The 12,292-nt window shown below is 48.6% G+C and overlaps 1 protein-coding gene across 3 annotated transcripts in view; it reads left to right on the top strand.

The window, feature by feature from the left end:
* The window catches only part of Dpf3 (double PHD fingers 3), a 277,997-nt gene that overhangs the window by 201,603 nt on the left and 64,102 nt on the right, over window positions 1-12,292 (top strand). The gene's annotated exons all lie outside the window — the stretch shown is intronic.

Below are 12,292 nucleotides of genomic sequence, written 5' to 3'. Positions count from 1 at the left end.
CTGTATGGGTCATGACTTTGGGTAAGGAGCTCACCTGCCACATGGATAGGTACGTCCCTTGGGACGACAGTAGGTTCTATAGACTCAAAGTGATCCTGCAGATCTGTGTTCCTAGTCTTTCTTTACTTCCTTAACTTCCAGTTATGAAAGCGGAATCAAAGGGGGCGGGGCTTAGCATTCACCACTTGACTGGCTCTCTACCAGCCATTATGGTTTCTGGGCTGACAAAAAACCTCAAAACAGGATATGGTCATGGAATCTGTTGAGCTTGCCTCCAGATCTAGGTCACACTGAGATCACTGGTGGGGAAGGGTATTTGTGGACATATGGTGTGGGCTTTGCTTTCTTTATACAATTTTGTTGGTACGTGTTCTTTAAAAAGCATTTTTCTTTTAGGTTTAATTTGTTATTTCACATATATGAGCATTTTGCTTGCATGCATGTGTGTGCGCCACATGCATATGCAGTGCCTAGTGAGGTTTAGAAGAGTGTGTTGGGTCCCCTGGGACTGAAGTGACAGATGATGGTTGTGAGCCACCATGTTGGCACTGGGAGTTGAACCTGGGTTCGCTGGAAGGGCAGCAAGTACTCTCAACCACTGAGCCCTATCTCCAGGCCTGGTATATATTCCTAAAGTGAACCAAAAGTCTGACATTAAAAAGTATCCAGATTCTTAAATTTAAAGACGACTCCTGAGTAGTGGAGTCTGTCAGCTTAACGGATTGGTGCCAGATGGGCACTTTCACCAAGGCTTGGAAAGGTCATGAACACACCCTTGGCCAAGACCTTTGTTTGGATTTGAGTGGTGGTTCTCTCTGGCCTACACCCCATCTGTGCTCACTGGTCATGCTACCTTCTTTATTAGTGTGCTGTGGCTGTCAGGCCAGGAGTCTTCAGCTAAAGAAATTAGTTTCTCATGGTTCTGGGGGCTTGAAATCCCAAGGTTAGGGTACTGTCAGTGTTGGCTTCCTGAGCCCCTCTCCTTGCTTGTGGATGGCTGCCCTCTCCTCTCTGTGCCCATATGTCCTGGGCTCTTGTTTTTGTGTCCTCATGACTTCTTCTTATAGGTTACTAGGCAGACTGGATCAGGACCCATCCTAATAGCTGGGGGGGGAGGGGGTGGGAAGGAGGGAGGGGAGAGAGAGAGAGAGAGAGAGAGAGAGAGAGAGAGAGAGAGAGAGAGAGAGAGCGCAAGCATCTGTTTGTCTGTCTGTCTGTCAGTCACACTTGCATGTGCTCTCAGTTGATCTTCACCTTAGAGACTGAGTCCCTCACTGAATGTGAAATTTACTGATTTGGGGACCTGGCAGTGGAGAGCTCCAGAAGTCTCCTGTCTATCTCCCCAGTTCTGAAATTATAGGTATGTGCAGCTAATTCCATCTTTTTGGCAAGAGTGCTGGCAGGGGGCAGGGAGCGGAGGGATAGAGGAGGGGGAGTGGGGGTGGGGTGGGGTGGGGAGTGGGGATGGGGTGGGGCTGGTTCTAAATTCGGGTCCTCTTGTCTTCATGACAACTACTTTGCCAGCTAAGCTGTCTCCCCAGCTCCAATGACCTCATTTTAAATTTACCTCTTCATTTATTGTTTTATAAAAATTTGTTTTCACTTTAAATTGTGTGTGTGTGTGTGTGTGTGTGTGTGTGTGTGTGTGTGTGTGTACCCATTTGTGTGTGCATGCACACATGAGTGCAGTGATTATGGAGGCCATAAGAAGGCATCAGGTCCCTAAATCTGGAGCTCCAGGTGGTTGTAAGTTGCCCTATGTAAGCTCTGGAAATGGAAATAAGAACAGTCCAGTCCCCTAACCACTGAGCCATCTCTCCAGTGCTTTAGTCACTTGTCAATTTCTATCTCCAATCAAACCAAATGCCAAAGTGCTAAAGATTAAGCTTCACTATAGGAACCAGGAGTCGGGGAAAACACACCCTGTGACATTAATTTGCTTCTAGCTTTGAGGGTTCAAGCTTCTAATGTGACAGACCCTTGTTTTCTCACCTCCTTTTGCCATCTGGGCAGATTCTGGGAAGCAGGGCTGGAGGAATGTGGCTTCACTCTTTCTGCACCAGTCTCTACTACACCCAGCTCTCTGTCTGTCCTTTGGGAGAGCTCTTCTTTGCTGTTAGAGAGGAGAGCCTATCTCTACCGAGGCAGCTGGCAATGCCACGTCCCCCCATTCCCCTCTTGTTCTCTGGTCTAACTGTCTAGGAAGTCACAAGGGGCAGTTGCCTCCTACCAGGAAGAGGCTGGACATAGTCTTTGATTTTGGGTGTTATCTGGAAAGCATGGATTAGTGACCCTTAGCTGTCTTTCTCACTCCTCCGGTGCTAGCCTAGCTCTTGCTTTTCCTCGGTGCCTGGCCACTTGTCCCTGTGTGCAGGCATCCTGTTGTATAGTGTGCGGATGGCTTTTCCTTTGTGTTGCATTTGCCCCAGTTCTCCTGAGTGTTCCATGGCGAGCAGTGTTAGTGCATATATGTACATACATATGCAAAGTCTTGGCAACTTGGTAAACAGAAGGAGGCAGTCTCTTCCCCAGCCATTGCTGCAGTCCTCTCCGAGGAGATTTCTGTGACCAGCACTTGCATTCTTTGCTCTTTCTACCTGGATCTCATATGTGAAATCATCATAGGTGTCTACGTCCTCCTTACTTGGGAAATCACCTAGGCATGCTTAGTAAAGAAATGGCGCCTTTCCTTTTCCAATATAGAGACATGTCCCATGCTTGTCTGCATCCATTTGCAGGCTTGTGGGTGAGCAACACACTCTAGCTCATCCTTGTCTTCTTCCCTTTCTCATCCTGCCAATGAGATACCAGCCTCTTATATATAGCATCATTTACTGACCAGAAGTGAGTAGCTGTATCTGGGCTATCCTATGTCCCGCTCATACAAGGGCAGTTCCAGAGTCCCTAGAAATACCTCTTATTTTAATTAATTAATTTTTTTTGTAGTGTCTTCTCATAACTTAGACTCTGAGAACTCTGTGATCGGCCCTGATTTCACCCATAGAGAAGTGGGTATAGCAGACTGAAGGAGAGATAAACCTGTTTTTTAGGATCCCAAGTGCGGGATTGGAACTGTCTTGTGAGAGAACAGGTGAGATTAACCCACTAGAAGCCCGACCACCTTGTGCAGGAGCTTGATTGTTGCCAGCTGAAAAGATCCTGTGAACAGACTCTGGGAGGAGATATATAAATGAGCCCAAAACTGGAGGCGGGTAATTTTTGGAGACTTGGGATAGTTTTGGCTGTTCATCACTGCACTTTGAGGCCACTCCTAGAGAGAACTGCTCAAGGGAAGGCTTCGGGGCTCCGGCTCCTGCTGAGGTTCTGGGTTCTGGTTACTCTAAGTTCCAGCAGAAGAAATCCTGCAGCTCACTCCCGGAGAATCGTTCCTCGGAACTGATATCGTTACGATTTTGTTGTTGTGTCCATTAATCCTCATTTCCTATTGTTTTGGTTAGTTGGGTTATAAGTAATGTATGCTTGGTCACTAAGTTGTTAATAAAATATATTGGTTAAGAAAATTGAGTCTACAGCAGACAAGATCTTGGTGTCTGGAGAAGCCATCTTTCCCTAGCCCCAGTTTCTCTGGACAAACCCCGAGAAGCCAGCTCCTCACCCTGGCTTCTGTGGGCCACACACACCATTGATTTTCTTGCTGCTCCAAATGTGCGCTCTGTTTCCTCCCACATGCCCCTGGTGAAGCAGGCCCCCGCCATTTTCCCGTGAGCACTAATTGCTGGCATCAGTAATACCCGGTCATTAGCCGCTCTTACTGTTTGGAGCTTGGAGTGGGCTCCCACCCGTACTGCCCCTAAATGCCACTGGGGCTGCTGCATGGGGAACTGAATCTGACAGCTCAGCAGCATTCTGAGGGCTCAGCTCCATGGTCCTCCTTGCAGCCAGGCTCCCAGACCCAGGGAGGGAAGCAGAAGTGAATCCAGGAGGCTAATCTGCCGGCTCCCCCAGGAGAAGGTCTGGAGGCAAGTGGAAATGCTGACATTCCCTTTAGTTGAGCTGCGGGGTGACCCAAGCTGCTGCCCTAGAAAAATTGCCCCACAGATACGGTAGTGCGCAGGGCCGCCAGCAATTGGTTCATACCACCCACAGCCATAGCGACCTTTTGACTTTGGGACTCCCGCTGTCCCTTGCTCCATCCCCTTCAACTGTGCCCTCCTCAGCAGGGCCCATGGCTCATCCCCTTCCCCCAATCCCTGCCACCTAGAGTCAGCACTGACCTTCCCTTCCCCCAGCCCTTGCTGTCCTGAGCTGCCAGCTCAGCAGTCAACTTCACCCCTGCTGTCCTGCCCCACCCCAGAGGATTCACTCCTGCCTCTGTCCCTCCCCCACTCTCATTTTTCTCTTGAGTGTCCACTTCTGTAAATTTTTTTCTATATAGGTTTGCCTTCTTTGCTTGGTGCTTGAGGCTCTCTGCCTCAATGACAGATGAGTGTCTGGGAATGCTTGGAGCTCCAACCTTCTCCCTGGGGAGAGGTGACATTTCTAATGGGGGTCTCCCTCCCTTGGGCAGCTACACCTCTCTGCAGATGAGGTTGGTGTTTTCTTTTTCCCTCAGTTTCTCTTACCACGTTTATCTCTATATAGTTATGCCTACAAATAGCTATGGTCGTCCATGGAGAAAAGGGGGCGGGGTCAGGAATGTGAGTGCACCAATTCGGAAGCTTTCTTTTGTGACTCTTTCAGAGCAACATTCAAAATCTCAGTGAGCCAGGCCTACAATTTCAAAAGTCTTTAAAAATCCCCTGTGCTTTCTCTGCACAATTGGAATCTACTACTGATACTGTTTTCAGAACACTTTTGGGAGTAGGGATGAGATCAAAGCCTTAGATTTAAGCATAAAAACAGCATAAATAAATTTGTGCTGTTAATCCATTTATTTATTGAATCAGTCCATCCATTCATCCATCTATCCATCCATCCATCCATCTATCCACCCATGCTTCCACCTGTCCACTCACACATCTCCCCATCCCAAGTTTGGTGCCTATGTACTGAATGTTAACTAAGTGCTGGGACAGAGAAGCAGAGCTATGAATTAATGGCCTTGTCTTTGAGGAGCTCACAGTCTCAGGTAGGAGTGTATAATGGGTCAATTACAAAGGATGAACTCGCCCATGGCTCAGTGGCACTGTATGCGTTCCATGTCGTGAAGCAGGGTTGCCCTTGGTGGGGCACTTGCCTTACTTGTTGACTCACTGGACGTGGAAATACTCAGGCTCCAGCAGCAGAGAGTCCGAGGGTAGGAACCAGCATGGAGTGTATTCTGGTGTATCCTAAAGCTTAAGGACCACTGCACTCACTGTAAGGTTTTGAAAGAGTTCATCAAGGAGATGATGTTCAGATTGGCCCTAGAAGAGCAAGGAGGAATATTCAGGAGAGAGAGAGTACCTCGTGGGTTTCAGATTGGATGCACACGGATGAAGGCCAGGAGGCCTGTGGTGACATGGCACATTCACACTGTTGATAGCAGCCAGGTCCAATGGTAGTATTGAAGTCAGGGCCGGATGAGACAAGAGACCACAATTGGAGGCATCTTTTGTGCCATTTCAGAACTTTTATCCTATTGGAACCATCAGAGCCATTCTTAAGAAGGAGAGAGGATTTGTGAAGAAACTCATTTGTATTTAATAACTTTTATTTAATAGCATAAACAAGTATATGCTTTCAAACCAAACTTGCAGTTCTTTAGAAGGAAATGGTTTTTTTATTTTCTGTTTCTTTTTTAATATCGCACTATAAAATTTATCTCAAGTGTGTTTTTCAGGCCCACGTAATTGAAGTTGAGATGTCCTAGGCCCCTGGAGGTCAGACTCCTGTGCATTGGCCACATGTTGATTCAGAGTTCAGCTTCCCTTTCTGTCACTCTTAAGAGGAAAATGCCCAGAGCCCGGCTGCCATTGAGGGCAGGGTGGACTTTGTAGAACTGTAAGAGGGAGAGCCGAATCGATTAAGGGTTATGTCTGCTGATTAGACAATCTGGAGATCAGTCTGATAATGTGCAAATTATCTTCGAGCACTCCATGATGTCATTGCCACCCTGCTGGGAAAAGACTAGAAGGTGTTTGTCTTCTGACATGCGTGTCCTCTTGTCATGGGCCCAGGGGCAGCAAGCACAGGCTTTGGGAGCTGAAGACCATCTTGGGAATGTGCTTGGAAACCTTGACTAGCTCTGAAAGGTGTGTGAGAAGCTAGAAAAACCTAGATAGCCCACTTTCTAGTGAGTGTGGCGCTGGTACGTCAGCCTCTGTGACAGGGCAGATGAGACAAAGCCAGATGCCTGGCTCTTTCTGAGAAAGCCCTTCATCTCTCCCTTCCTGCTTTCCCAACCGGCAAATCTGAAGGACCAGCAACAGATGAGTTATGATCTAAATGGTTTTCAGGCTACAAACCAGGAAGCCTGTGGGGTTCCTCAGCTCCTCAGAGGTGTAAGTACTTAGAGGTGATTTCTCAGCTATGTGGCTGAGAGGAGAGTGATGGCATTGGAATGGACTGGTCCAGGGTGTGACCCATCACCTTGTCACCCTGCTTTCCCATTGCTCTCTGGATGTGGCTCAGCTACTGACACCTCCCTAACCTTAGTTGCCTTATCTGTGACACAGAGGTAAGCATCCCGGCCTCATGGACTGGCTGTGTGTTTTCAGTGAGATGAAGGGGTATGAGGACGGCACGAAGCCTGTGTATTGTGGGTAGTCATAGCCCATCCCTGCCCTATTTGGACCAGCAGACCATGTCTGTGACCACAGATGGCTAATCAGAAGGGACTCTATCTGAGGCAGCTTGAGGGGCTCTGATGCTGTGTTGTTGGCACCCATGAACACTATCAGAGCCTGGCCTGACCCCGGCATATCCTTTGCTAAATCTTTGACATGACACTAATTCTTCTGTCCAAGTAGAACCCAATTATTATGGAGCCCTGGCTTCATTACCCAGTTGTGGGGGGATATGTATAACCAGGCCTCCCAATTGGAACAACATACATATGGTCTGTTCTTGGAGAACTCCTAGGGTAAGTAGGGAATAAAATGGATGCTTGGAACCAGGTGAGAGAAAGAAGTGGCATGGAACCCAGTCAAGGGTGCCCTCCTGTATCTACCAGGACATTTTCTAGGGCTGACTATTCACACGCTGACTGTCTAAGCCTCCACAGTTTCTCTCACGTTCCTTCATAGAATGAGCAGCACTGGGGACAGTAACACTTGCTAGCCTATCTTGAGTGGTCCAGGCACAGTGCTCAGCCTGCCATGCGTAGCTCATTCATTTGTTACAATAACCCTAGAAGGCAGGTGCTGTCCTGCCCAGAAGGACATGAAGACCAAGTGACATTCCTGTGGATGTGGCATGGATGTGGATTCATGTGTTTATCTCTGATTCTTGGGGAAGCTTATTTGTTTAGGCCTTTGCTTTTCTGTCTGTTTCATCAGAAATGGAATGCTTTTTGCATGCAGTACAGGAAGAAGGGAAAGAAACAACAGAAGATCTATTAGGTGCCTGGCAGTTTTCACACATCATCTCGTGTACTTTTCACAAGTGTGAGTGGCATGTGTGAGAGTTCTCATTTTCCAGAGAAAATGGAGGGTCAGAGAGGGCTGTTGAGTAACTTGTCTCAGTGTATACAACACGTTGGAAAGCTGAGATGGGCTTGGACACCAGTGAGCTCCGTTAGGGTACTGGAATCCCAAGTGATGGATCCCAGGCCCCAGATCCTGGATCTTTCTTATGGACCAACTGAGGATGCCCCTTCCCACCGGTCAGATAGCTGTCAAGTGCCTCTTACTACACGTGGTGTTTTAGAAGAGATGAATGCATTGACAGACCACGTCTTTGTTAGCTAACAGTCCATTGATGAGGGAGCTCAGAGCAGGGACTCAGCCAGGGTAGGAGCCTGGAGGCAGGAACTGAAGCAGAGGCCATGAAGGTGTGGCTTGTTCCTCATGGCTTGCTCATCCATCTTTCTTGTAATGCCCAGGACCAACAGCCCAGGGGTAGCATTGCCCATAGCCCATACCAATCATCAATTAAGAAAATGCACCACAGGCCTGTCCGCAGACATTTTCTTTAATTGAGACTCCCTCTTCCATAGTGACCCTAACTTGTGCCATGTTGACATAAAAACTAGCCAGCACAGTTTGCTGACCAAAACCAACTTGGGGAAGAAAGGGTCTATTTTTGGCTTGCAAGTTAGAGACCGTCATTGAGGATGAAGTCAAGGCAGGAGCTCAAGGAAGCACTTGAAGCGGAGACTGTGGAGGGATGCTGCTTACTGGCTTGTGCCCGCTGACTTGCTCATCAGCTTTCTTACACAATCCACACATTCCTGCGTAGGGATGGCACTGCCCACAGTGGACTGGGCTCTCTAATACGAACTAGCAATAAAGAAAATGTCTTACAGATACGCCCACAGGTCAATCTCAAGGAGGCAGGCAATCCATCAATTAAGGGTTCCTCTTTTCAGGTGTTTCAAATGGGTAGCCAACATTAGCCACCGAAGACTGCCATAACAGAATTCCGGCCTGAGCGGCTTAAACAGCAGAAATTGACTTCTCAGCAATGCTAGAGATAGAAGTCCAAGATTGATACGACTGCAGAGTTGGTGTCCTGTGAAGCCAAGATCCTTGGCGTGTATCAGCCACCCTCTTGCTCTGTTCTCACACAACCTTACCTCTATGTGTGCAGACAGATAGAAAGACAACTCTGCCAGCGTGTAACACCTTCATACCAGAAGAGGGCACCAGATCTCATTATAGATGGTCCTGAGCCACCATGTGGTTGCTGGGAATTGAACTCAGGACCTTTGGGAAAGCAGCCAGTGCTCTTAACCTCTGAGCCATCTCTCCAGCCCCCAGTAAATGATTTTTTTCCTTTTGGTTTTTGAGACAGGGTTTCTCTGTGTAGCCTTGGCTGCCCTGGACTCGCTTTGTAGACCAGGCTGGCCTCAAACTCACAGAGATCCACCTGCCTCTGTCTCCCTGAGGGCTAGGATTAGAGGCTTGCTCCACCCTCAAAACTTCATCTAATCTATTTCCCTTCCAAAGGCCTCAGCTCCAAATAACATCACACTGGGCATAGGGCTTCAACATAAGAGCTGGGGGATGCAGGGATGCACTGGGATCCTCACCAGACACATTTATTTCTTAAAGATCTTTGATGATGTTTTCTATTTGCGATGGTTTTATGGATGTCACCCTTCATTTTACAGGGGCTCAATGAGTCTGTAACCTACAAGCAAGTTTTAATACAGTAAAGCAGAAGGGACAAAAATCATAGTACTTACGATTTCCTGACCCTTTGGAAGGTTGGCCAACTTCCTGGGGAGCCCATATGACATGAGTTTTTAGGCCCTTCCTAAGATCTATGGATTCCAGTTTGAAGTTTAATGGCCTCTCTAAGTGCTTTTCATTTATTTTAACTTTACTTTTTTTGTCCTTGGGGGTGGCACATGTCCTGGCGCACATATGGAGGCCAGAAGATAATTTGTGGGAGTGAGTTCTCTTTTTCCACTATGTGGATCCTAGGGTTCAAGTTCGGGTTTCAGGTTTGGTGGCAGATACCTTTACCTACTGAGGCCCTTTTATCAACCTCCCCAGGTGATTTTCATAGCAAGATCTGGGAAGCTCCACTTTATAAAATCCCATCTACCCTAAAAAAGGTCCTATCTATATGGACTGCCAGACTCTTGGACTTGGGTATCTTGAAGGTGTATTTGGTGGGCTAGCCAAAGGGCACACTGCCTGGGTTCCGAGCCAAGAGAGTCATTAAGTTTCACCTTGGATAAGCTGCTTTGGCTGCTTGTGCCTTGAGCATTATCTATGTAAAATTATAATGTTGATGTTATCTTACAGCTGCAGTGAAGTAGTAATAGTAAGGCAAGTCACTAGAGAGGACCGTGTCAGCAGGAAATGTGTGTGGCATGAGGCGGTGGAGGTGCAACGTGCCGGCACCCCCCCCCCCCCCCCGAGAGCTGTGTATGCTAGTTTAGATGTGAAATGTTCCTTCAAGGCTCATGTGTTGAAGGCCTAGTCAATATTCGAGGAATGAGCCAATCTTTAGAGGAGAGTGGACAAGGTGGAAGGAAGGTAGGCCACTGTGTGTGTTGGGGGGGGGGGTGTGCCTGTAAAAGGGATATTGTGACTCTTGCTACTTCCTGTCTCTCTCATTTTGCTTCTTGGCTGCCAGGGGTTGAATAGGTCTCCTCTGTCATATCCCACCTCCCAACCATAATGAACTGGGCTACTACAGGCCTAACGTAGCTGGCTAGTGAGACCCAGCATCCTTCCTGTGTCTGCCTCTGAGCATCAGGATTACAGGTGCACACCATGTCCAGGATTTTACATGAGCGCCAAGCTCCCTGGGCTCCTGCGGCAAACGCTTTACCCACCACACTGTCCCCCTAGCCCTGCACTTTGTGTTTTGAGACAGGACCTCTCACTAGTCTGGAGCCTTTGGGTTAGGCTGGGCCGGCCAGCGAGCCCCATGGACTGTGCTTGTCTCCCCAGTGCTGCCGAGGACAAGCGTGCATCTCCACACCTGGCTTTTTCACGTGGGTCCTGGGAAAAAAAAGTCAGGTGCTCGTGCTCAGGCACGGAGTGGTTTCCTCTAGCTCAACTTTCCTTAATACTCTGTCCTGGGCAACAGGACTCTGGCTCCCATCGCCTGCCCTGCCCTTCAGTGTGTCCTTTTCCTTCAGATTTTTCTGCTTTTTAGTCTCCTTAGGTCTGAAGTATGAGAGGCACAGCCTTTTCTTCTTTACTCTATTTTGACTCGGTTGGCACAGAACATGTGAGTCCTATTGCAGGCTGAGTTCATGGGTGGTGATGGTGAGATGCTCACCCCTCCCCCCCAACCAAAAAAAAGGGGGGCCTCTGTGAATATGTGTCTGTCCTTTCATTAAGTGTTTATTATCAGCTTGGTGACAATCTTATGTGCCAGGTGCTGGGAACACAGAGAAGAAAGACGGTGCTCCTGCCCTCAGGGAGATCCTGGCTAATTGGGAGAGAGACACAAACATGAAAAGATGAAAGCCTGCGTCCCTTTGGGTTGGGATAAATTCCCCTTTCTGTCTTTTCTTCTACACTAGTCTAATCCTCAAGTAATGGACACAAAGGACGTTAAATAGTCCTCTAACACACTGCGTGCTCCAGACAGGCATGCGCACTGGTTCCTAGGGACCTCCCCATGTGTGCAGAGGCCTCCTCAGAGATGCCATCCCTCCACCCTGCCTTTACCTCCTCAGGACCGTCCGTCCAGCCTCCCTGTGGCATGTGCTGCCTTCCAGCTCACTTTGTCTCCTGTTGTCCTTGGCGATATGGAGTGTGGCAACTTATCAGGCTCGTCTGTAAACTCCAAGACTTATTAAATCAGCCCCGGGTCTTCCGTTCTCCATACACACTAACCTCTTTGTCATGGCCAGTCCACATGGGCGGCCTCCTCTCCAGCCTTATCCTCCACTCACATTGTAATTGTTCTCAGCGCTCAGTGGCTGAGTGACAGGGGCAGAGGACTCTTGATGGCCTAATGGTCATGTGGTGAGTGGACCTTGATGTCCACTTCCCCAAGGAGCTCCTGGATCCTCTGTTTTTCTGCACCCAGGGTGAACGGCATTGTTTGCTTTCCAGAAAGCGGGGGCCACGGACTGGCCTGCATGGAATCCCAACACGTTTTTATTCCTTGGATCTGAGGGATTTATTTTTTCATCAATTCTAGGGGAGCAGTGAAAAAAGGTGGCAGGTCTTGGGGATAATTTATATGAGTAAACACGTAAGGAGTCGGGTGAGCGCGAGCATGAGAATTAAGGCCATTTATCGAGGCTTTGATGCTCAGCTTGCCCTCTGGTCCAGCCTTCCTCACAGTCTTGATCACACCACTTTTAACCCTCTCCTGGCTCTGGTTCATGTTGGGCTGCTTCTGTCTCTGCCCAGCTGCCTTCCCTTCCCGGTTTTTTTTTTTTTGCCGCTTGCTTCCCTGCCCCTCCCACAGCCCTCGTTAAAGGTTGGGAGAAGGTAGTGGATGTGGCAGTGGCCTCCAGCTGAGGCCTGCTCACTGATTCTGAAGGGAAGGCACACTGGGTTATGCTCTGCCTCCTCACCCTCCCTCTCTCCGAAGCTGCTTCCTCCAGCCTATCCTGTCCGCTGTGTCTTCCGCAGCCTGGGGCAGCCTTTCTGCACATCTTCTCTCCCACTCCCCCTTTTTCTTTACTCTGTCTTCTAAAGATGCGCCTGCACAGCCAAGTGGTACCAGGCTAACATGCTTTACACTTGAGAGATGAAGTAATAACAGG

The sequence above is a fragment of the Acomys russatus genome, chromosome 1, assembly GCF_903995435.1.
Source record: "Acomys russatus chromosome 1, mAcoRus1.1, whole genome shotgun sequence".
Taxonomy (NCBI): Eukaryota; Metazoa; Chordata; class Mammalia; order Rodentia; family Muridae; genus Acomys; species Acomys russatus.
This window is presented reverse-complemented; position numbering and strand designations above follow the sequence as displayed.